Genomic DNA, 25,465 nt, shown 5'->3' with positions numbered 1-25,465 from the left:
AAATTTAATATCTTTCTTTCTGTCTATCTATCTTTCTTTTACTTTAAATTTTCCATTAAATATGAGTGGAAAAGTTTGGGGACCTAAAGAAAACTAGTTTTCCCAGGACATTTCATTTCCCAGGAATATCAATTATTGAGGTATGATTAAACATATGGATAATTTTATCCATAGGAAGACTGGATAGTAATCTACTTGGTGTGATTTCAGGGGCGCTAAAATACCTCTCATCAGGTCCCACTGCACCTCCAGTACATCTCTCTTTTGCTCATAGATGCCCCGAATCTCTTTTGCTTCCTAGCAACTGATCAAGTTAAAAGTCCATAGTTCCTTGGATAGAACATGTCCATGAACTGCTTTAAGTTACTAAGGTGTAAAGGTCTGATATCTTAGCCTTTATGGAGCTCATGGCACTGTGAACTTAGTGGTGGGTGGGAGGCATGAATGGGGCCCACAGAGAAAGGAACAAAGAGCAGAGCAGGAAGCTGGGGACTGAAGATAAACGTGTTCTATTTCACAATGCTGTGAAGAGCTGGCCAAGTGTGTATATAATATTTTACAGAAGATTTCCCTTCCTAATTCTGTTTGGCTGAGGCTAATATTAAAATGAGTTTGCCTTCCTTAACTAAAAGAACCTAGCCTGAGATGAAAACTCAGAGGCAAATGAACCATAGGTTGGAAAAATCAAGAGTTGATGGTAATTTTAGGATTGTTCCACTTTTCTTTCTTCCTTCCATTCCAATTATTGATTTATTTCAAATCAGAACTGTGAGGACACTTCTTGCCACCAGCACCTTTACCTGGACTAATGCAACCGTCACATCTTAACTACTCTTCCTGTTCTCTAGCTCTCTTTTCTCATTCCATCCTTTAAACTACTACTTAACTGAGTATGGATCTAATCATGTTACTCCCCTACCCTTGAATGGTTTGCCATCACCTACAGATGAATAATAAAGCAGATATTAAGCGCTTAGAATGTAGCAGAAACCATGCCATATTTGTATACAAATATGAGCAAGAAACTTATTGTTGTTTGTCTTTCATTCCCAAAGAAGACCCTGACATTAGGGAGGTGATGCCATGACATGCAAGTGAGTTGGATTTAAGTGAAGGAAGGCTGAGAAAAGTCACCTGCCTCACTTTCCCCTCCAGAGCCATCTGAGTTTAGTGGCTAGATATAAAACAGGCTCTGGATGTAATGGGGGACCGGGGACTTTTTAAGCTAAGGTCTTCAACAGGTCTCAGTTTGACCGAGGCTGCATCCATTCATTGATTAAGATTAAGTAGCAACAGAGGTGAAAAATCTCCTTTAGGCTGACAGCACAAAGTAGACCTAGAAGAGGGGGAAGTTAAGATGAAATTTTACCTATCAAAGCTTAGCATCCCAAGGTTAGAGATCAATATTCCAGTGGGAGGGGGATGAGGAGGAAGAAAGAAGAGAAGTTTGCTGGTAACAATGTCCCAGCTTGTGTAACTGTTATGTGTTCCATCATCAGCTGGAAGGGTGAGGGTACCAGCCCTGGCTCAAAGATGGAGGCTCTTCCACATAAGACCATCTTTGCTGACATTTGAATATAGAACAGCAGAATACTACTCCATTCTCTGTCACTTTTTGCTGTTCATCTTTATCACCTGAGAATGAAATTTGATCTAATTCAATAAACATTTACTAAATGGTATCTTGGTGTAGCAGAGAGACCAGAGTTCAAGTTCTATCTCTAACTTTCTGGATGATCTTGGATGAGCCACGGAAACTCTTAATCTTTTAAACAACTCTCACATACTAAAAAATTCAAAGAAAACATTGACTTTCATTGGTTATTGGGTTTCTCTCACTTGAGAGTTCCCTATACAAGTGAAATCATATTTCCAATCTCTATCCCTGCTATGTCTTAGGCACTGGAGAGACCAAGAAAAGATGAAATATTCTTTGCCTGCAAGAAACTATTGGTGGGAGGGAGCATGAAGCAACATAGATACAGCACAAGTAGAAAACATGAATAAGGTTAATACCAATTCATTTTGGAGTATGTGGAGGGAAAGAATTAACACCTGGGAGAGCAATTTGATGGAGGTGACTCTGGGAGGTAGCTAAGTATTCTAAGAAGAACATTTTAGGGCTGGGGAATCACTAAAAGCTCAAAGACAGAACTCAGATAGCCATTTACAGGTAAAAGCAAATAGATCAGTTTGCTTGGAATGTAGAGTGTGCAAGGGGGAGGAATGTGGGAAGGCTCCTGGAAATTGAGATTAAAAGCAGATTTTAAAGGGCTTTAAATGCCAAACAGAGGAATAGGAATTGATAGAAAATGATCTTTTAAGACCTTTATAATTACCACAGGTCTAGGGAAGTGAAGTTAGAGGTAAGAGGAGGAGCTGCTAAGGTTTCTCTGAATGCTTGGTCCTTTTCTACAACTCTTTGCTGTCATTGGGTTGGAGAGGGACAGACCAATAGATCATTTTTAGATCATTTTGTGCTGCCTGAGATGACAAATCTCTAATACTTGGCCAGTCTGAATTCTACTCCTCCAAATACTATCTTTTAGGGAGATAGAAAACTATTGTGGCCATCCTATCCACATGCAACCTGGATTAATAGCTTACTTTGTCAGTTGACCTGCCCAACAATCATTCTAGTCAACTCTGCCATTCTTTGTTCACATCAATTGAATAACCAATTAACCTTTTCAAAACCTCCTTTTTTTTTGGTGAGGCAGTTGGGGTTAAGTGACTTGCCCAGGATCACACAGCTAAAAGGTGTTAAGTGTCTGAGATGGATTTGAACTCAGGTTCTCCTGACTACAGGTTTGGTGTTCTATCCACTATGCCATTTAGCTGCCCCATCAACATCTATTTTTAAGCTATTCTCAGCTGCTCATTAGAGGACTCACAACTTAGGCCTTACCATCACCACAAGCTGTTCCACTTCCACATTCTTGCATTCTCAAGCTCCCATCTCTAACCACAATGTCTTTTCATTTTTCTTGCCTCATAACCCCTAACTCTTAATGTTCTTTAGCCTCATGGGAGCTCCACTCCCTCTATCCTTTTTGCTTTTCTTGGGCCATCATTCCCCATCTGGCTTCATTTCTCTCCCTTCACAAACTTAACTTTGGAGTTGATCATTTCATCTCTGCACCTCCTTCTATGCTTTGATTTTTCATTTTCTTGTTCTTGTCCCATTCATGTTCTTAAATTGGGTTTCCTCCTGGCATTCACCTTTTTTTTCCTTTTGCTTGAATGCCATAGAAAAAAACATGCAACTGTGAAAACTGGTCTCCTAGAAATTAATATTTTCTATACTTGGATGCATCCTTCCTGTTGCATGGTAATTTTTTTTTATTTGTCCCTAATTGAATCTCGATTATATCTCTAGCAGTAGCTTTTCCAAACTTATTTCTCTTTCCTCTAGTCCTCAAGATATCTTTCCACTTCTTTCTCTGAGCAGATGAGTCCCTCCTTCTTTATTAAAAAATCTATCTCTTTTGTGAGTTACTTCTTGCCCTTATTTGAACTCTACCATTTTATCTACCCTCTCCTCTTTTGCTCCAATAGTTCTCCTCTTCACCAAGGCCATTCTTTTAACTGTCACCCCTGATCTCATCCTGTTTCATTTATTCTGGAAGCTTGCTCCATCAATCATTCCATTTCTCTTTCATCTTCAATCTCTTCCTATCTCCTCACTCCTTTTCTACTACCTACAAACATGTCAGATCTTTCCAACTTAAAAAAACCCCAACACTCCCAGATGTTTCTGCTACTGTATGAGTTTGAGCTAAACTGAAGTACTTGAGCCTCAGTTTCTTCATCTGTAATAGCAGGGAGTCAAAGTAGCTGGTTTCTGTTCTGTCTTCTGTATCCAGATTTGTTATTATGATTCTATGATACACTGCTGCCTCCATTTCCTTTCTAATCACTTCTCAGCCCTCTGTAGTCTGATTTCCAACTGTCTCTCATACCGGCACATCTCTCTCAAAGTTTCCTGCTTTCTTCTCAGTTCTCATTCTTCTTGATCTCCAAGAATTTTTTGAAAATCCCATGCACTCTTTCCTCCTGATTATACACACACACACACACACACACATATATATTTAGCATTTTACCCCTCTTACCTAGTTCTCCTCCCACATGTCTGACTCCTCAGTTTCTTTTGTCTGCTTATTATCTATCTCCTACTTGTCAAGGACATTCAAGTCTTTGTCCTTCATTCTCTTTCTCTCTACATTATCATTTCCATGGAACAACTATCCTTATCTCTTTTCAAAATCCTGGACCTTTTTAAACCACTATATGCTGAACCATTTTATGCAAATGTCCAGTCAACTTCTTAAATTCAAGATGTCCCAAACAGAACTTTGATGTTTCTACCCACACACATTTCTGCATAATGTTGGCCCAGAAGATATAGCAATGGGTAAACACTGTGAGGAGGTATGTTTGGACTTGATGAAAAGAAAACAATGGGAGTTATCCAAGAATAGGATGGCCTTCCTTGAGAAGAATTGGGTTTCATTGGAAGTCTTCCAGTAAAGGATCAATGATCACTAGTCAAGTATAATACAGTGGGAATTCTTTTTCAGGTATAGGTTGACCTAGGATCTGCTCAAGTTCTTTCCAATTCTGAAAATTCTGTGGTCTCCTGATTCTGTGACTTTATCATTCCCCCCCCCCCCAATCCCATCTCTCTTTCCAAGTTTCCTTATTTCTGTGGAGGACAGTCCTCTTAGGTTTATAATTTCAGCGTCCTCTTGTACTTTTTCTTCTCTCTCTTCCCCTATATCTAACCAGTTTCTGGCTCTTATAAATTCTCCCTCTAATGCTTCATTTTTATTCGCTTCTCTCTCAGGCTCATGGCCTTTGATTTAGTGCTTTTCATCTCCTGTGTGATCCAAAGCAATAATCTTCTCATTGGGCTTCCTACCTCTTCATTCTCCAATTTATCTTTCACAGAGCAACCAAAAGAATATTTCTAAGTTACAGGTCTGGTTCTGTCAATCCTCTGCCTAAAAGTCTATTGCTTCTGGTACAAAATATAAACTTTTCAACCTGGCAATTCTGGCCCTTCTCGATCTGGCTCCAATCTACCTTTGTAGCTTTATTTCCCATTACCTCCTTTCATACACTGTACATTCCAGCCAACCCAGACTATTAGCTGTTCTCTGAACTTGACATTCCATTTCCTGACTCTCTGTATTCACGCAAACCATTCTCCATGTCTGGAGTATACCCTCTCCTCCTTTGGAGTGCCTCTTAAGGTGCTTCTCTTCCTTCAAGACTCAGCTTGAGTACTACCTTTTCTGTAAAGGGAAGTTCATGAACAAGGATTTTAGTTGGAGACTGACCTAAAAGGGGGTTTAAGCACGGAGCATTTTGGGATATCCATATGTAAAGGAGACTGCATTTTTAAGACATATTAATTGTAGGAATGAGGGCAAACTGCCAAGTTTGACTGAAATATAAAACATGCACACAGAGAGCTAATATGAACTAAGGCTGGAGAAAGTAGTATGCTGCATCAGACTGGAAAAGGTGTTGAATGCCTAGTTAAGGAGGGCATTTACTTTGTTTATGTTTATATTCATAAGGAGGACATTGACTTTATTACATAATTCAATTCAATTCAGCAAATGCTTATTACATTCTTGTGATAATTAATGGGACTTTAAGAGAAGGGAAAGGGAAAAAGCATTTATTTAGTACCTATTCTATGCCAGCTACTCTGCTATATTATCTATAAAATTGTTTAAATATTGTCTAATAGGAACAAATATTATAAATATTATCTAATTTGATTTAATGAATTTGCCAGGAATTCCAGGATTTAAATATTATAAAGGACCTTGGGGACCACCTAATCTAATCAATACCTGAAAAGAGTCCCCACTAGGACATACCTGACAAGTAAGTGGTCACTTGCTCTTGGCTTGAAGATCTATATAGATTGTAATCTTATCTGCCATTTCTTAATTGTCTTTCTCTTCTTAAATTACTCTATATTTACTTATTTGTGTGCATGTTATATTCCTGCACAGCCATAGTGGAATATAAATTCTTTCAAGGAAGGAAATATTTCATTTTTTTCTCTTTATATATTTAGCCCCTATTATAATACCTTGTAAATGGTAGGAATTTAATAGATATTTATTAAATTGAATATAGAGTAAAGCCCAATATTCTTAGTCTATTATTAAATACAGGGTGGAACAGATAATAGCATCTTACTTTTCTACAACTTTGACTCCCGCTATGCTGCACAACACCCAAACTGGATTATTTGCCATTATTCACATGCATTATTGTGTGTCTTAAGTATAACACCCAAGTTTTGCTACTAGAAATCTACTGTAAGTTTGAAATAGCAAATGATAACCAGCTCCCACTGACAGGCTTCTCTATAAGACCAAAATATGTTATGTCAAAGCAGAAAGACATTTCCTCAAATAGTATAGTAATTTAAGGGATAAGAAAAGATCTTATTGCATACATGATATATACGTTCTTCTATAGTTCTCCATACTACTTATGAGGGAAGAATCATACAAATTAGAAGCATGTGTGGTCAAGGCTAGTTCATGGAAAGGGCAGTCACAGCACAGGTGACATCAGGGGACAAAATGGAGAAAACACATAAAGGGAAAGATGGTTAGAGTACTGGGATATCTCATATCTCTAATGTTGATGACTATTGATGTCCTTTGATGATGATTCCCCCCCCCCCAGGGAATGATGCTGTCTTTGTACATATCACTTCTACTCTGTCATATTTCCAATTTCTATGGACATTTCTATTGGACTCATGGTTATAAGTTTCTCTCTTTTGATATCTTCTGATCTGTAGTTATTCAGTCTCTTCAGGGATGTCTTCTACTTCTTGCTATCAATTGCTGGGGTTAAGAAGTCGTCTGCCTAGTAAAAGAGTTTGAAAGTTCTTTTAATTCATGGTTCATAGCACCCATCTATTGCCCTCAGATGGACAGCCAGAAAAAATGCCACATAGTCCCAAGGGTAAGATTAAGACTCTTATTTTATCCTTTTTTCCTGGTATAGTCTTAATGTCCCTGCCTCAAGTCAATTATCTGATTTAGATTTAGAAAAGTATGCTTAACTCTTGTTAAATCTCTATTGTTCCATCTGTATTCCCCAATTCCATTTTTGGGGACTTAACCTAGCAAAATTCCATGGGACCTGTACAGGAGATAGGATGAAGAAACTCCCTTCATACCTCATAATGGTTCATAATGCCAATGAATCTGAGAGCAAGAACAAAAGGCCAGCTGAAACCAGATGAACTCTAATATTTGCTTTATGTTCCTCAACTTTTTTATTCATATCAGCCATCAACAAAATCACTAATGCATTCCTTCAATGTAAAACTCATAGTCTATTTACAAAAATAAATCTGGTGCTTTCTCCCTCCTTAACACCCCATCATGCTTTTGTTCATCCCATTGTCAATATACCTGGAATCTCTTCCTATCCCAAGAACTGCCTGACAAAATGTTGTTGTTGTTCATCCTTGAAAGGACAAATGACACCAGTAGGATGATGTCTTGACTTGCAAGTGAATTGGATTTAAGTGAGACAGAACTGTGCAAAGTCATCAGTCTTATTCTCTCTTTTTTTAGCTATTCCTCAAGACTCAGTTCAAATGCCACTTTAAGAAGAAAATTGTAAAGTTCTGTTGTTTCCAGAAACTGCCGGATTGCTCTCTGGGAGGAGATCTGTTGTTTCAACTCAATCTCTCTGCCAGATTCTTCTTCCTCCAGAGAGCTGCCAACTCTGGTCCAGAGTAGACTCTCCTCCTCCTCCTCCAGAGTGCCGCCCTCTTTTATCCTCCCAGAGAATGGGCGTGAGATAAATCAAGGGCTTGTGGGAAGATTACTTCTACCAATGAACTTGCTTCTTTTAAACATTAAGCTCTTCCCCAGAAGTTCAAAGGGGTAAAACTCCCTTTAAAGGCTGGAACTAGAGAATTGTTAAATACTGACTTAGCACTTAGTAAGAACCTAAAAGAAAATTTCTCTGATTTCCCATCCTTGAAAAAAAGCTTTCCTTTCCAGATCAAAATTAGCACTTTATGACTCATTTATGCTACAGTATTTTTGTGCTATATGATTATTGATTGTATAATGCTCATAGTCACAGAATTTAGCATCTTATTCTGTACATAGTAGGCATTTAATATGTGATTGTTGAATGGGTAGCTGAATCTTATATACTATCTCTCTCCCAAAGGTTTCAGAAAGTTGTCAATTTCCATCATAATAAATATCTTTTTGATTCAACAATGAGTCTTTCCCCCTGAAAGCACAATAAGCAAGTCAGTTGTTACTGAGTCCTTATGACATGAACTTCCCTGGGCAGAATGCAGTGAGGAATATTGGGAAGTTGGAGATGGTCATTATCCTCAAGGAACTCACAATTTTGTCAAAGAGATGAAATTTACATAACTGAAAAAAATGTAGTACAAGGAAGTAAATTAAAGCCATATATTAGGAAATTAATCTTAAAGAGGTTTTAGGCAAAAGTGAGCAGATGTAGGAGGCATTTTGAAGAGCAAGGAGTCATTACCACATAGTCATGCCATCTGGGTGGTCAATTACTCTGCTTATGTATAAGGCCAGACTTATATATGTGCAAATGATCATGCTTTATTTATCTGTTAACTTTGGGAAATGACAGATCCAGAAAAACCACATGTTGACTATGAATATTAAATAATGTAGGAAAAGATGGTTGGAATTAGAGATCTGTCTATTCTGGATTATTTAGACAAAGTCACAGGAGATGGGGTTGAGGGAGGCCGTGAGGGATGGGTGAAGAAGGGAAGAGAAGACAACTTAGCTTGGAGAAGGTAGCATGAACAAAATTCAAGAAAAAATAAGTTATATTTGAGTTCAATTAAATAGAACCATTAGGTTGGATCAGAAAGTTAGGGAGGGAACCAATGAGAAGAAAAACTGGAAACTTAGACTGAGGAAAAAACTGATGCTTTTAAATGTCATTTTAGGAATTTAGATTTAGTCTGAAAAATATGGTAAGTCATTGAAGACTTCTATTAAAAAGTGACATGAAAATAGTGTGTTAGAAATCAACCTGGCAGCAGGGGGTATTATGGATTTAAGGACCAGAGGGTGATAGACTAGTGACAGAGAGACTGGCTTAGAGTATATGTAGGAGTTTATTAAGGCCGCAAACTGGAATGTTTGCAGGGGAAATTGAAATGAAGGAATGGATGCAGAGATATTATCAGGAAAGAATTATCAGGAACTGGGGATTTATTTGATATAGGGTAAGAAGGAAATCATAGGTGCCTCTGAATGTCTCCGGTAGACTGACAGAAAGGATTTGTGGGGCTGTGGAGGAGGTTTGAAGAATCATATACTACTCAGGGCTTAGGAAGAGTTAATTGACCTTATGTGGGTGAGCTATTTGCTTTCCAAATGTGGTTGAGTCATCCCAGCATCCCGTCCAGTTATTACTAATGTTGGTGAATACAAAAACAGGAACTGCTAGAATTTTCTCAGATTTTAAAGTTCCAGGGCTCTCATCACATTTTTGAAAGGTGGTAGCTTTAGAATTGTGTGTGTGTGTGTGTGTGTGTGTGTGTGTGTGTGTGTGTGTGTGTGGTATTGGGAGGGGGACTCCTATAAAACTGACATATAAATGATGACTTAGGGAAACTCTATCTGCATATGTCACTGATGTATTTAACTCAATTGGAGAGAATTGGTTTTTTGACGAGCCAGACCATGATTTTCCTGGGGTATGAATCGCAAATCTGGGGAAAAGCTCCTTAAATGATGTTGACATTTCCAGTTTGAGAGAGAAGAAAGGAGGACTAAAGTTGCAGAATTTAGTTCTTTTAAAAAATAGTATTTGTTGGTAGGTTTAACACTGAAGTTGGCCATTAAAAAAACAATGAAGTGAGACATCTGTATTAAATGCTAGAAAGAGGAGTGGAAGTCCAAAAGTACTATATTTACAACATCTTTAAAATATGCAGAGAAAGAGCAATTGTTTGGAGAAAGGAAAATGAGAATGGCAAGGTTAGAAAATCATTCAACATCCATGTATTGAACATCTACCATGCATAAAGCACTGTGCTAAGCCTTTGTAGGGCTAAAAGATAAATAAGGTACATTTCCTACCTTCAAGGGGTTTAAGCAGTCTAATAAGGGAAATGTGACATGATCCTAAAAATAAGTATCGTATAACTACATAGAATTCCCAATCCCTCTAATTTCGTCCACCTGCATTTTGGATTTCCTTCACAGGCTAATTGTACACTATTTCAAAGTCCGATTCTTTTTGGACAGCAAAACAACTGTTTGGTCATGTATACATATACCCATGCACATATCTGGTAAATAAAAACTATTAAAAATTAAAAAATAATAAAAAATAAGTATGGTATAAGGTAAAATGTGATTGGAATAGATTTCTTATACTTATCTAATCATGTAGTGGAAGCAGAGACCATTGGGTTTTCTACTTTTTTTCCCCAGTTGAAAGGTAATATCAAATCATCCTGAGAGAGAGCTATGTATGGTCCTGCTCTGAGAATATTTAGTAGGTAATGGGTTCTTCTACCCCACAGACAACAGGAAAGGATGTGGTACCTCTGATTACGTTTGATTGAGCCTTCTCTTTGCTTTTCTCCCAATACAGTCTAGTTTTAGCATAGAACAGTGAATGAGCAATGAGGAGATGCTTTTGTAAGCCTCAATTGGGATAATATTTCATATGTATAAACTTGTTTGGCATTGGAGGACCTTCATCCCTATTCTACAATTACAGTTCTTAGATCATCCTCCTTACTCTTCCCCACAGAAGAGACTCCATTTTCTGATTCCAGGCAATCTCTTTGGTTGTCAGTCATGCATGATAATGTTCTCCCTCCTCATCTCTGCTTCCTGACCTTTTTCAAGTGCCAGCTACAATCCCACCTTCTAGCTGTTCCCAATCTTTCTCAATTCAAGTACCTTCTTCTGCTGTATTTCCTATTTATATTGTTTATAACTTTTTTGTATGTATTTGCTTGTTTTTCCCCCAATTAGATTGTGAACTCCTCAAGAGTAAGGACTGTTTTTTTGTGTCTCTTTTTGTATCCTAAGCATAGTAAATGCATCATAAATGCTTATTGAATGACTGAGACAGATTTGATGATCTTTTGAGGTCCCTCCTAGACAAACAATTACATAATCAGCAGTATTTAGTATGTCCACATATTCAAAGATTTTTAGACCGGAAGGAACCTTAGAAAATGTCCAGTCCAAACCTCTCATTACAAAGATGAGGAAAATAAGACCAAGAGAACTTTGGTGAGTCATTCAATGTCATACAGATGTTATATGGTAAAGAATTGTGATGTTTTAATCAGTAGTATTTTTCGAGTCAGTTAACTCAGATTTGCAAAGTGTTGTGTGCTCCAGGTACCCAAGAAATTTCTATCTGGAGTTGAATGTGTGGTGAAATGATTATATTATTCCTTCTTCTTTCTCCCTAATGCTAGCTATGGACATGCCTCTTAAACATCCTGAAATTCAGTTTCCACATCTGCAAAATGGGGATAGGGATATTTGTACATCTTACATCACAGAGTGACTGTGTTTGAAAACACAGTGCATTTTATAACTTAATATGCATTTTTAAAAGATATTTACTAGTACAGATATTAGCTCTACCTCACTTAAATCCAATTAACTTACAGGTGAAGACATCACCTTCCCTATGTCATTGGTTCTTTTCCAGAATGAAGGACAAACAGCAACTAGTGCAGATACTATGCTATCATTATTGTTATTACTTGCATTTTAACAGGGGACAAGAACCTGGCTATTCTCTTAGATGAAAGGAACAAAAATTTAATTGTATGATTTCAGACACTGAAGGCTTCAGAGGGAAGGGAGATATTTTCTGGGGGGGTAATAAGGATACCTTCTAGATACCTCTGAAAATTCACTACATAGGGAACTCCCTAAACAGGACCATTTTCTAACTCTAGATCTCTAATATTTCCAGTGTTCTGGTTGTGATTTCCTTGAAATAAACCCCAGTTTTTCTTCTTAGAAAAGGATGCTAAAATCCATTCACTCTATAAATCGTACCATTTCTGCTTGCCTAGGACAGAGAAAAATTTATTCCAGGTGAATTAAAAGAGCAGTTATTTCTAAAGGCCTTCCTACAGTAGATACCAAATGCACTCTAAAGGCACAAAATCCAAATTAATTAGATTTACTGTGGGATGGGCTGTTCCTGACTAGTTAGGGAACCCAGGAAAAAATCTGGAGGCTTTGAGGGGACCACAAACTCAATGTGAGTCAGCAATGTGACATGGCATTCACAAAAATTAACATGTGCTTAAGCATAAGGCATTAGGAAAGGCATAAGTCTACTATAGTCTGCCCTGGCTAGATCACATTTGGATTGTTGGGTGGTAGGGAATGACATTCTGCAGCTGTGAAAATTTTGGTTGGAAACACTGAATGGAAGGGTTACAGGCTTTCCAAGTTCAGAGGATTGGGGGGATAATTCAGTGGCTAATTGACATTTGCTATTGGGCTGTTCTTCCATTATATATATATATATATATATATATATATATATATATATATATATATATATATATATATATATATATATTTTTTTTTTTTGTTTGTTTGTTTGTTTGTTTCAGCATAAAATTTATCAACTCTCCCCATATCAAAACTTGCTAAGTGTTGTGGTCCCAATTAGAATGTAATCTCTTTGAGGGCTATCTCACTTTTGTATTTGTATTCCTAGTGTTTCTCTTGGCACATGATAAGAACTTAATGAAATGCTCTAAGAAATCATTCACTTATCCATCTGTTCATCATTCAAAGGCAATATAACTAAGTAGATGGAGTCAGGAATACTTGAGTTCAAATCCTCCTTTTAATACTTATCAGTTATACGATCACAGGCAAGTCATTTGACACCTCTGAGGTTCAGTTTCTTAATTTATTAAATAGAGATCATAATAGTCCCTACATCACAGGATTGTTCTGAGGCTCAAATGAGATAATATATGCAAGGAATATGCAAGCTTTAAAGGGCCATATTAAAATGAGTTATAAATCTTATACATCTTCCCTCAGTATCTTTTCTTCTTTATGTTAAACACCTCCAATTCTTTAAATACATCCATCTTATAGTAGGGATTCTTAACTTTTTCGTGTCATGGACCCTTTTGGCAATCTAAAGAAGACTACAGTTACCATCTCAGGATAATGTATTTAAATAAGTGAAAGATGTGTTAAATTTCAGTTATAAGTTGATAAAAATAAATGCGATTCCCTCCCATCCAACTTCATGATCCTTGTGAAATTTACCCATAAACTCAAGTTAAGAACCCCTAGTTTATGGCATCTTCCCATTCTGCTTCTGGTCACTTTCTTCTATATAGGTTCCAATATATCAACATGCTTCTTAAAACTTGGCCCCCAGAACTCAATACAATAGTCTAGCTGGGATGTGTCCAGAAGAAAGTTCAGCTGGACTCTCACATCCCTTGTTCCAGACACTTTGGCTTTACTAATGAAACCTAGGATTGGATTAGCATTTTTGGCTGCCATGACATACTATTGACTCATATTGAACTTGCAGTTCAATAAACTTCACAATGTTCCATGTCAATGTCTTAGCCAAGTTTTCAAAGTAGAGTGCTATGTGGGGGGCAGTAAAGGAAGTATTATCGAATAATGAGTTTCTCATTAAAAATCCCAAAGATTCACCAGACCTGTCAGACAAAAAATAAATTTCAAAGGAAAACTGGAGAAGGAAGGGAAGACTAGTGCTTAAAGGATGGATAGATTCTTTGTACCTAGGAAAGCAAGGAAAGGGCATAATAGTCAGGGGAGACATGAAGAAGTAGACAAAGTAAGGTATGTTTGGGGAATAGTATGCAGAGTTGTCTGAATGGGTTGGAGAGTATATACACGGAGAGCAAAGAGAGGTAACATGGGATCCAATTTATAGATAGCCCAGAAATTTTCAACCTTATCTCACCTTCAAAGCTCTCCTATAATTCACTGCACATCTGTCCATCTGTTATTCCATGATATTGCTACTATAGAAATTAATGACTCCGCTTGTACCCAAAGGAATCTCTAGCCAGTGTTGAAGTCTAAGTCTATCTCAAGTCATATCTCCTGGCTTTCCTTTTATTTAAAAGTGGACCCACCAGAAAGTAGTACTGAGACTATCCTTCTAGTTTAACATCAGAATTCTAAAAAAATTTTTTTTAAGATTCTATTTGTAATAATAATCAGGTTAATCATTTGGGAGACCATTTCAGAGAAATCAAGAATGTCTTTAACCAATGTAAAACAACATGAATCATTTTAGATTCTTCAGTGCATTATGTATTTAAAAACAGAAAATTAGACACAGGAGAATTAATCTTAACTTCATTATATATGAAATATTAATTTTCTTTCTGGCTTTTGCATTATTTACATATTTAATAGCATGTTAGCTACAATCCTTGACTGAGAGCAATTAGATCCCAGAAGCTGTCTCTTACCTTAAACCTAAGGATGCCAAAATGTTTTGATGTTGCCCAAATTTGTCTTGAGAACCGATCTCAATGAGGAAAACAGCATTTTTTGTTTCCATGGAATTTCACCACTGAAAATCAGTATGAGAAGTAGCTGTGGGGACCCTTATCCTGTGTTGAATCAATTATATATGGGAAGAGAAAAAAGAGGTTTAACTATTCCAAATTCATTTCTTACTTTGATTGCTAGCTTTGCCACTTAATAACTATGTGATCTGGGGCAAATCATGATTTCTCCAAGCCTCAGTTTCATCATTTGCAAAATGCAGATAAGGATACTTGCAATGCAGTCTTGGAATCAGGAAGACCCAAGTTTCCTGTCTCTGCCCCTTACTTGTGATTGAGGAAGTTACTGAAACTCTCAGAATCTTAGGAAACTTTCTAAGAAAAAATAAGTTGTAGCTTTGTTGCTGATCTGCTTTAGGAGAGGGAGTTTCTGCATCTGAAAGGTCCTTTTAACAATGAATTCATAGGTTCAATAAAAAAATTACCAGTGTTACAATAAGAAATTATTATAATGTATTCATAGTCATTTGAAACTTGGTCTCTTATTCTTAGAGAGATGTGGATGAATCAGACTAAGCCTCAGAGAATAGCCTCTCAATCCTTTCAAAATGATGTGATGGGACACATCCACCCATACATACATTTGGATTCCATTGAAATCCAAACAGAGTTTCACTGCCCTATCACCTCATCAAGGGATCATATACTCCAGATTAACCCTACTAAGTATGAAAAAGCTTTGGAATAGTGGAAAGACATTATTGCAAAATGGAAAACTGACTAGAAATAGAATTAGAAGAGTTGGATTTGGATCTTGGTTTCACAACTTCCTCTCCATGTGATTTTGGGTAATTTATCTGCTTTGAACCTTAGTCTTTTCCTCTGTAAAATGGGTAGATTGGATTAAAAAACTTCCTACATCCCTTCTTCCAGCTCCAGAAATCTATCCCTATGTAGTATAAAGTAACAAGTGACAGTGGGGTGGCAGTTTGTAATCTATAAAGCTCTCCTCTCATAATTCAGTGGTAGGATAAGAATCTCATTCTACAAAGAAGAACATGATTGAAAACGACAGAATAACATAATTCAGTGTAAGCAGTATTCTCATTCTACAGATGAGGAAGCTGTGGCTGAGAGGTCAAGTCACTTGCACAAAGTTATAGAGCTCATGCCAGGGTCAGAACTTACACTCATTTGAAATGGATAAAGTATGGAAAGGATTCAATCTGTATCCATATGTACCCACATTGATGAAATCATGGATGAACTTAATTTAATAAAAATAACACCTTACTTTATTGGAGTATTATGGAAAATAATACATAATTTTCTTTTATGAAATTTTGTTAAAATAGAAAAATAATAATAAGTAATATTTATATAGTGCTCACTATGTGCCAGGCACTGTGTTAACTGCTTTAAAATTATCATCTCATCTAGAAAGGAAGAAAGTAGGTTTATTATGACCATAACATATAGGGCCAGCCTGGACCTTATATATCTTTCTAGGATCCCATTAAAACATACAGAGATGTTAATTAAATTTTAAGAGTCAGTTTCAAGTGAAGAAACTTTTTGAACTGAAAGGGTAGATGGGCTTTTAGATTGCTGGTCCTATCACTTTCTCTGGTTTTCATATTTTTCATATTTTTAAATTCACATCTTAAGTGTCACAATATGACAGTTTCCTCCATATCCAAATGAGATAATAATTGTAAAGCAATTAGCGCATTGCCTGGCACATAGTAAAAGGTTAGCCATTTATTATTATTATTATCATATCTTTTGCCATTTAATAGAGTTGAGAAGAGATATACTATTTTTCATATTACTATAATAAGGCAAGCTCTCATTTTTATTAAAGTAACTTTTTTATCTTGAAAAATCCATTATTACATTAGCATGGGTATACTCTTTATGGACACAGATTGCATCTTTTCCAAATCTTATCCATTTCAAGAGGTGCCACGAATTAAAAAAAATATCTGATGATTAAACTTTTAGTGATTAGTTCTCTTTTCACCTTGTCTATTATTGTTGTAGACAACACCATTCTTCATCATCTCCCTTCTCTAGGGATGGTAAACTCAGTGTCATCCATGACTTTTCACTCTTGTTCACCCATAAATGAAATATGTTAGCCCAAATCTTGTCATTTCTAACTTTACATCGTCACTAGTAAATGTATACAACCATAACAACAACCATAAGCCCTCATCACCTGTCCAGTGGATTATTAGAATAGCCTTCTACTGGTTCCTGGCTTGTTGTCTCCCTTCACTCTAATTCATTCTCCACTCAGTTGGCAAGATAATTTTTCTAAAGTGTAAATCTGATCATATCTCCCCACTTTTTTGAGTCCATTTGTTCCCTATTACTTCCTGGATCAAATATAAACTTATTTGTCATTTAGAGCTCTTCTTAATATGGCCCTTTCGTACTTTTTATTCTTCTTATATCTTATTTTACCACTTCTGGTATTTCTTTAATACTTGTGATTCTTCAGACTTCATCTTCCATATCCATGCCTTTTCACTGTTTGTCCCCTATATCTGGAATTCTCTATTTCACTTTTGCTTCTGTATTTCCCCAATTTCCTTCAATATTCAGTTCAAATCCCACCTATTATTCCAAAAGACTTTTCTCAGTCTCCTCATCTGCTAATGTCTTCTGCTCTCTGAGAGCCTTCAATGTAAATACAAAGTTGTTTACATGAAGTTCCCTCTGTTAGAATGTAATCTCCTTGAAGACAGGGATTGACTGTTCCTCTTTGTATTTCCAGAGCTTAACATAGTTCCTGGAACACAGTGTTTTATTGATTGGCCTTGATGTAGCTCCTCTGAACTTAACTAGGTATTTCGACCAACAGAAATCAAAATAGTCACCGTGCTCTTAGACTGCTTTCAAAGAGGGACAGCATCCAGAACAAGAGATCAGATCATCCTAAGTCACACTGCATTTATTTGTCAGACAACATTCAGAGGATTGTATTCAGTTCTGGGTACCACATATGAGGACATGTACTTATAAAGTAGAGAGCATCCAGAAGAAAGCAACCAAGAGAACACTATGAAGAGATACTACACTGCAGGAGACAAGATTGAAAGAACTGGGGTTGGCAAATCTGGATGAGAGAAGATTTGGGCAGGGTTGGGGGGGGATAGATTCCTTGATAACTATTTTCAAATATTTTAAAGGCTGCTGTTGGTGATAAAATTCAAAGTCGGAATAGGTTTTCTGCATGTTCTTAGGAGACAGAACTAGGAATAATGATTGAAAACCAAGAGGAGCATGTTTTGGATTGGCTTAAAGAAATACTTCCTGAGGATTAGACATGATTACTAGTGGAATATATGTACATGATGTCCTTCCCTTGAACCCATAATCCCCATCCCCAATAAAATTCAAGCTTCTTTTGAAAAAGCTCAGTATTGTTTTGGGTCTTTCTATTCCTTGGGCCTACTAAAGTGTCTTTAACACAGTAGGTACTTATCTAGGGAAGGGGGTGAGGAGAAGGAGGGGAAAATTTAGAATACAAGGTTTTGCAATGATCAGTGTTGAAAAATTATCTATGCATATGCTTAATAATTAAAAAAAAACACAGTAGGTACCTAATTAATGATAATTGAATTGAATTAATTTAAATCAGGTGCTTCAAGAGGTAATGTTGTCTCCCTAGAACTCTTCAACTGCATACTGGATGACCAGTTGTTGAAGCTGCCATAAAAGTTATTTCTGTTCCTGTGTGGGTTCACATAGAGGGTCTTTGAGATCCATTTCCACACAAGAATGCTACAATTTTAGGACAATCATCCAAAGAACATGGCTCATTATCAAGTTACACTTAAAATCTTTTCAGCTTGGTAGGATTTGCCAAATCTTAAACTCTACAAGAATAGCATTTGAGGACCCAATTTCATTCCCAGTCAGAATGAAATATTGGAATTGGATTTGAGTGAAGGTTTTATTCAACATCCTATGTTATTAATCTCTTTCAGAAACAACTATGTAGACATCACCATATTAAAAACTATTAATCCCAGAGGACACCAGACTTTTGGACACCTGTGAATAGCCAATGAGCTCTACAGAATAGTTGAAGAAATATTGCTTTATAAGTCTTTCCAGTGTTCTCACTCCTTACTCCCTTCATTGTGAACTGTGATCCAATGACATCGGCCCCCTTGCTGTTCCTTGTGCAAACCCTCCATCCTCTGACTCCAAATATTTCCAATGATTGTGTCCCATTCCTGGAGAGCCTTTTCTCTTCATCTCTACCTCTTATCTTTTCCCCAATCATTCTTAATCTTAGTACCTTCCCTCTGAGATAACTGCCAATTTATAATTTATAATCCTGTTCATACATAGTTGTTTGTATATTTTCTTGAAGTAGCTACATATAACAGTTGCTGGAAGACCGGGCTTGGAGTCAGGAAGGTTTAAGTTAAAATAAGTCACTTTCTAACTGTGACATCATGGGAAGTCATTTAACTTCTGTTTACCTCAGTTTCCTCAGCTGTAACGTGGAAATAAAAACAGCAGCAACCTTACAGGGTAGTTGTGAGGATCAAATGAAACAACTTGCAAACAACGATCATAAACAAGATATATGATATATGTGTGTATATATACATAGACCTAGTGCATATATGTATGTAATGTACACATGTGTCTTTACACATACATGTATATATTCATACATGTTAGACAACAGAAGGAAGAGTGAGAAAGGCTTCTTGTAAAAATGGGATCTGGGTTGGGATTTGAAGGAAGCCAGGGAAGTCAGGATGCAGAGATAAGGAGAGAGAGCATTCCAGGCATGGAAAATAGCTTGTAAAATTGTTGAGATCAGGAGAATCTAGAACAAGGAACAGCAAGAAGGTCAGTGCCCTAATTCAAGAGCATGTATGTGGGAATATGATATGAAAGAAGACTGGGAGTATCCTCTAAAGAACCTATGACAGAATCACTAATTTAGTATTGGAAGGGATGTTAGGGGTCATCCCACCCTACTCCTTTGTTTTATAGATAAGAAACTGGGATGGAGGAAAATTAAGTATCATGCCCAAAGTCACAAATCACCAAGGTCACAGCCAGAATTTGAATTCGAGACCTCTGATTATAATTCTGATGTATTTTCCACTTTAATGAGTTGCCTTTATCCACAACTTGGCTGTGATAGATTTTAGGAATCTAGCCTTGGGGCTGATGGGATTTTTCAGCCAGATGGATTTATGATGTAGGCAAAATGGTTGCCATGATAACCATGGACTTGGAAGTTTCCCAAGTTGAGATGATTTTCTGGGTTCCTGACAATTTGTACAGGGAGCAGGTATTCCCCAGCAATGCCATCTTCACTATAGGAAGCTGCTTCCCAAAGGGATATCTTTAACCTCCTCCCCCCTTGTCCCTGGATCACAGACAAGAATGGAGCTCCCAGCAAAAACACTGAAACCATATTTTGGAATCCTGTTTTTCTATGCTACAAATCACTGCTCCCTCCTCACAAATCCTATTCCCTCCCCGATGGGTGCTCTGAGCCGGTTCCTCAGTGGCAAGACATTGTGAGAGCTGTTCCCTTTGCTGCACGTGCTTGTTTCTCTCACCTTAAATACCAAACGTGTTCATCAGGATTAATGTCACTGTAATGAATGCCCAAGGAATTAAACATGATTTGTCACTTGTTGTAAAGTGTTTCCTCTGAACAGCAATCCATCATCTCTATTCACCAAGGAAGCCAGCCCTGTCAATGAGATCTCAAACAGAGACAGTCGATGGCCAAATTACCAGCTTCAGCTTCATCTGAGTCCTCCTAATAACATCAGAGCAGGCGGCAGGATACCAATTTCACAGGCGTAGATCAAGAGACCAACCATCTCTCCAAAGGTCAGAATGACATGTTGCTAAAACTTGGTATTGAGCAAGCATCTGCCTTCCCCAGAGTCTCCCCACCTCTTTCCAGATGTTCCTTCTCTTCGCAACACTGAGGTTGGATGTGGAGTGGGGGGTGAGGACAATTGAGAATAGGTGTCCTACATTTTACACACACTTGGAATTTAATCAGTATAGAGAAGCCCACGTGAGGACCTTCCTCTGTCAATGCAGACCTGCTTGGCAATTTATAGATTCAAGAGAGCTGCCTAGGAAGTAGAGAGTTGAAGTGGTTTTCTCAGTCACAGCCAGTAAAGGTCAGAAATAAGCCAGGAACTCTAGGATTTCTCACTCAGAAGCAGTTCTCTAATCAACACAACAAATCTGGATATTTTGTATACCATGCTTCTTTTCAAATATTATGGAAGTAGCTAGAAGTCAGAGATAATTTCTTTTTTGTCTTTGTACTTCATCCATAGTACAGTATCTGGCTCATAGTAGGCCCTTGATAATTGCCTGTTGAGTTAAAACAAAAATCTGAACTTGTTTTTATATGGATTCAAATGTTTGGATCCTAAATACTTTCATCTCTGTCTCTCTCTATGTTTTTTCTCTCTCTGTCTCTGTTTTTCTCCCTCTTTATCCTTCCCCCAGATAACTCCCCTGAATGAAGGACAGTTTAGGAACACCAGATGAGAAGCCAGGTGATCTCTGCTTTTTAAAAAAAGCTTAGAAGGAAAGGAAGAGAGAGAAGGAGAGAAATAAGGAGAGGGAAAGGGAGAAAGAGAAAGGGAGAGAAAGAAAGAGAGAGAAGAGAAAAGAGGGAAGAAGAGAAAGACACAGAGAGAGAAAGAGAGAGGAGAGAGAGAGGAGAGAAGATTGAGAGAAAGAGAAAAAGAGGGAGGGAGAAAGAGAGGATGAGAAAAGGGAGAGGGGGAGAGAGAGACACATATGGAGACAGAGAGAGGGAGAGAGACATGCAAAGAGATAGACAAGAGAGATGAGAGAGAGATGAGAGAAACAAGAGAGACAAGAGAAACAGAGACAGAGAAATGAGAAAGAGAGAAAGAGAGAGAGAAAAAGAGAGAAAGAGAGAGAGAGAGAGAGAGAGAGAGAGAGAGAGAGAGAGAGAGAGAGAGAGAGAGAGAGAGAGAGAGAGAGAGAGAGAGAGAGAGAGAGAGAGAGACTCATGCCCTCATCAGAGTTATTGGCAGCAGCTGCTGCTACATTGCCACCCAGATCAGTTGGCTTGCCTTCCTAATTTTGGTAACAGATGACTCCTGTTGGCTCACCCACCAAGTTCCTGTTTTCTGTCTAAGGTATCCCTCTGGCTCTAATCTCACTGCAGCAGGGAGAGAACTGACATATTTTGAACCTAATGAAAGCCCAAACATTTCTGGGTTCAAGTTACCACTTTGCCCCACTTTCATGTGCTCTTGTTGATGAGAACTTAATTGCCTCCAGTGATATTCCAGAGTCCCATCATCAGGAGGTTTACAATATCAAACATTCTCTACACGTACAGTAACAATGACAAACACAACCTTCCTCTCAAAGGAAATGGAGGGGGGCTTCTTGACAGATTTTAGTCTATGGGGTTGTGGGGGGGGAGTAGTGCCTCAGTGAGAAACTGGTGATTCCGAACTCCTTTAGTAAGGATGACAAACAATCCTGAAAGAGGCAGCACGACTAGACCAGGAAGTAACCCCGAGGTTGTGGTTAAGGCCACAGAACGAATGTTTCTGCAAATGTCATACCCATTTTGAGCTATTAAAAACTCACTTTTGGGTGTTGGGTCCTCAGAAGGAAGCTGCTGCCTTTGATCAAAAGATGACACTGTGAGTCTGCATGCCTGCCATCTGAGTATATGAGCTCCCAGTGATAATGATTCATGTTAATAATCATGCAGGAGACCAGATCTCCCAAGTATCCCACAAAGAAGAATTGGAAGAGAGATAAGAGCCTGGAAAACATGGCTTGCAACACTGATTAGGTCATTAGGTGCATTCATTGATTAACTCAATTGAAGGTCACTCACATGAAGTCTCATCTTATCTTTTTTTCTTCATACTAAGACCTCAAGAGCATCACAGCTAAGACTGGGACTTCTCCCAAAGACGGATCTTGTCTCTCCAGCATCTGGTTCTATCCTTGTTTTTCATCTTATCCCATGACAACATACTATATTATATTCCAGGTAAAATGCTGCAACAAAAAGAACTATTGACTTGTTTCCACATTCCCCTCAAACAGCCAAAACAGACTGGGGATGGAAAGTCATTGTTAAGAATATGCTGCATTCTGAATGTTGTACTTAAAGAGATCTGGGTTCGAATTCTGACTGTCACTTGTTAGCTTTGTGAAATTTCCTCAATAAGTTTTCTTCTCTGATCTTTAGTTTCTTGGTCTGTAAAATGAAAAGTGAGTCAGAGTACATGATCTCTAAAGTCTTTTCCAATTTTAAATCCTTTGGTCCTGTGACCTTTCATCTTTCCATCATTGATGTGAAACAGAAAATGTTGGGTGATAAGAGTTGTGCATACAAGCAATATTCTAAAAGAGTGTGAAGCTAATACATTATTAGTAGAGATGTGAACTGATCCTACTATTTTGGAGAACAATTTGAAACTATGCCGAAAGGGCTATCAGACTGTGCATATCCTTTGATCCAACAGTGTTTCTACTGGGTCTGTATCCCAAAGAGATCATAAAAAAGGAAAAGGACCCACATGTGCAAAAATGTTTATGGCAGCCCTTTTTGTAATGGCAAGAAACTGAAAACTGAGTGGATGCCCATCAAGTGGGGAATAAATGAATAAGTTATGGTATATGAATGTTATAGAATATTATTGTTCTATAAGAAACAATCTGCAGGATGATTTCAAAGAGGCCTGGAGAGAACTGCTGCTAAGTAAAGTGAGTAGAAGCAAAAGAACATTGTACATAGCAAGAATAAAATTATGTGATGATCAACTCTGTTGGACATGGCTCTTTTTAACAGTGAGGTGATTCACTGTTTGGCACTGGCCAATGCCAATGGTCTTGTGATGGAGAGAGCTAGCTGCGTTCAGAGAGAGAACCGTGGGGACTGTGTGTATCATATAGTATGTATCATATAGTATTTTCACTTTTGTTATAGTTTGCTGATTTTTGTTTTCTTTCTCATTTTTTCCTTTTTGATCTGATTTTTCCCATGCAGCATGATAATTGTCAAAATATGTATAGAAGAAATGCATATGTTTAACATATTGTATTACTTCACATCTGGGGGAAAGGGTGGGAAGAAGGAAGGGAGAAAAAAATCGTAACACAAAGTTTTGCAAGGGTGAATATTGAAAACTATCTTTGCATTTGTTTGGAAAATTAAAAGATATACATATATATATATATACACACATATATATGTGTGTGTGTATATACAGAGAGAGAGAGAGAGAGAGAGAGAGAGAGAGAGAGAGAGAGAGAGAGAGAGAGAGAGAGAGAGAGAGAGAGAAACAGTTGCACAAGGATGATTAGGGAGAGTTTTGGATTGGTCACTGAAGAATGTGAAGGATTTCAATAAACAGAGATAAAGAGTAGTTCATATTCTAGATACAGTGAAGCACATGACTAAAGAACTTGTGGACCCATTTGTGGTAGGATTAAGCCAGGAAAGTTTGGAGTTAATTATTAATGTCTACATATTTCCTTCCTCCTCCATCTGCCCCCCTCAGCATTCTCAAGATGTGTTTACAGACTTGGTGACAGCATTGTCAAAGAGTGGTTTCTTCTCCTAGTTAAGGTCAGAACCACCAGCTGGAGTCTTTTCACCCAGAAGTTAATTGGATGGAGGCATTGCATCCTGCTCTTTAACAACTTCACAGGTTGCAAGGCAAAATAATTTTTGAGAGAATGTTGAAATTGTTTTTTGGTTGCTTTCCTGATACCCTTCCCCTACTCCAAGGGGCTTACTGTGTCATATTCTTCCCAAGATATTCCATTGATGAGGGAAATTCCTAGGGAGCAAAAAGAGCAGTTTCCATCAAGACTCAAGAAGACATGGCACACATTGGAAAGGAAGCAAATATAAGCACAAAAGTCAGGTGGGCTCATATCAGGGGTATGTGTGGAGAGCCAAGATCCAAAGGAGGAGACAGATAATAATACAAGATCTGTGAAAAGCTTTAGGACTACAGAATCCGTAAAAAGTGGGGAAACAGATATGCTAATAAGTTAATCAAGACCAGAGAACTGAATATTTGTCTGATTTCAACCTGATTTCCTGAAGATTCAGGAATTTAATTTGGTTATTCATAAAACTCTTGATTAGGAACCTTTTTCTCATCTGATACAGCTAACACCTTGGTATAGACACTCAATTCTCTTGGACTACTGCAATAGCCTACCAGTGAGTCTGCCTGCCTCAAGTCTCCCCCCATTTCAATCCATCAAAGAGATTTTCCTAAAGTCTGATCATTTCATCTTTCTCTTCGATAAACTTCACTGGTATCCCATTGCTTTTAAAATTCAATGTAAAATTCTCTGTTTAATATTCCAAAGTGCTTTGCAGTGGAGAATCTTCTTTTTCTCCTTCTGGTCTTACATCTCCCCCATGTACCCTTCAATCTAGTGATACTGTTCCTTAAATAAAACATTCTATTTCCCAACTCTGGGCATTTTTCCTGGCTGCTCCTTTTCATGCATGGAATGTATTCCTTTATCTCTGCTTTCAGGCTTTCCTGGTTTCCTTTAAATCTTAGTCAAAATCTCACCCTTCTACAGGAAGCTTTTCTTAATTCCTCTGAATTATAGCAACTTTCCAATTTATTCTCTCTTTTGCTTGTTTCTCTATAGGCATTTTTATGGTCTCCCCTTTAGTACATTTTGAGTAGTAACTTGTGTGTAAGGACTGTCTTTTAGAACACTTTTTTTGTGTCTTCCATGCTTAACAGGGCCCAACACATAGTACATAATTGATAAATGTTTATTGACTGACTGACCCTTATTCCTGCGTGGCACAGACAA

The sequence above is a fragment of the Sminthopsis crassicaudata genome, chromosome 2 (genome assembly GCF_048593235.1).
Source record: "Sminthopsis crassicaudata isolate SCR6 chromosome 2, ASM4859323v1, whole genome shotgun sequence".
NCBI lineage: Eukaryota > Metazoa > Chordata > Mammalia > Dasyuromorphia > Dasyuridae > Sminthopsis > Sminthopsis crassicaudata.
Note: the sequence above shows the minus strand (reverse complement) of the source record.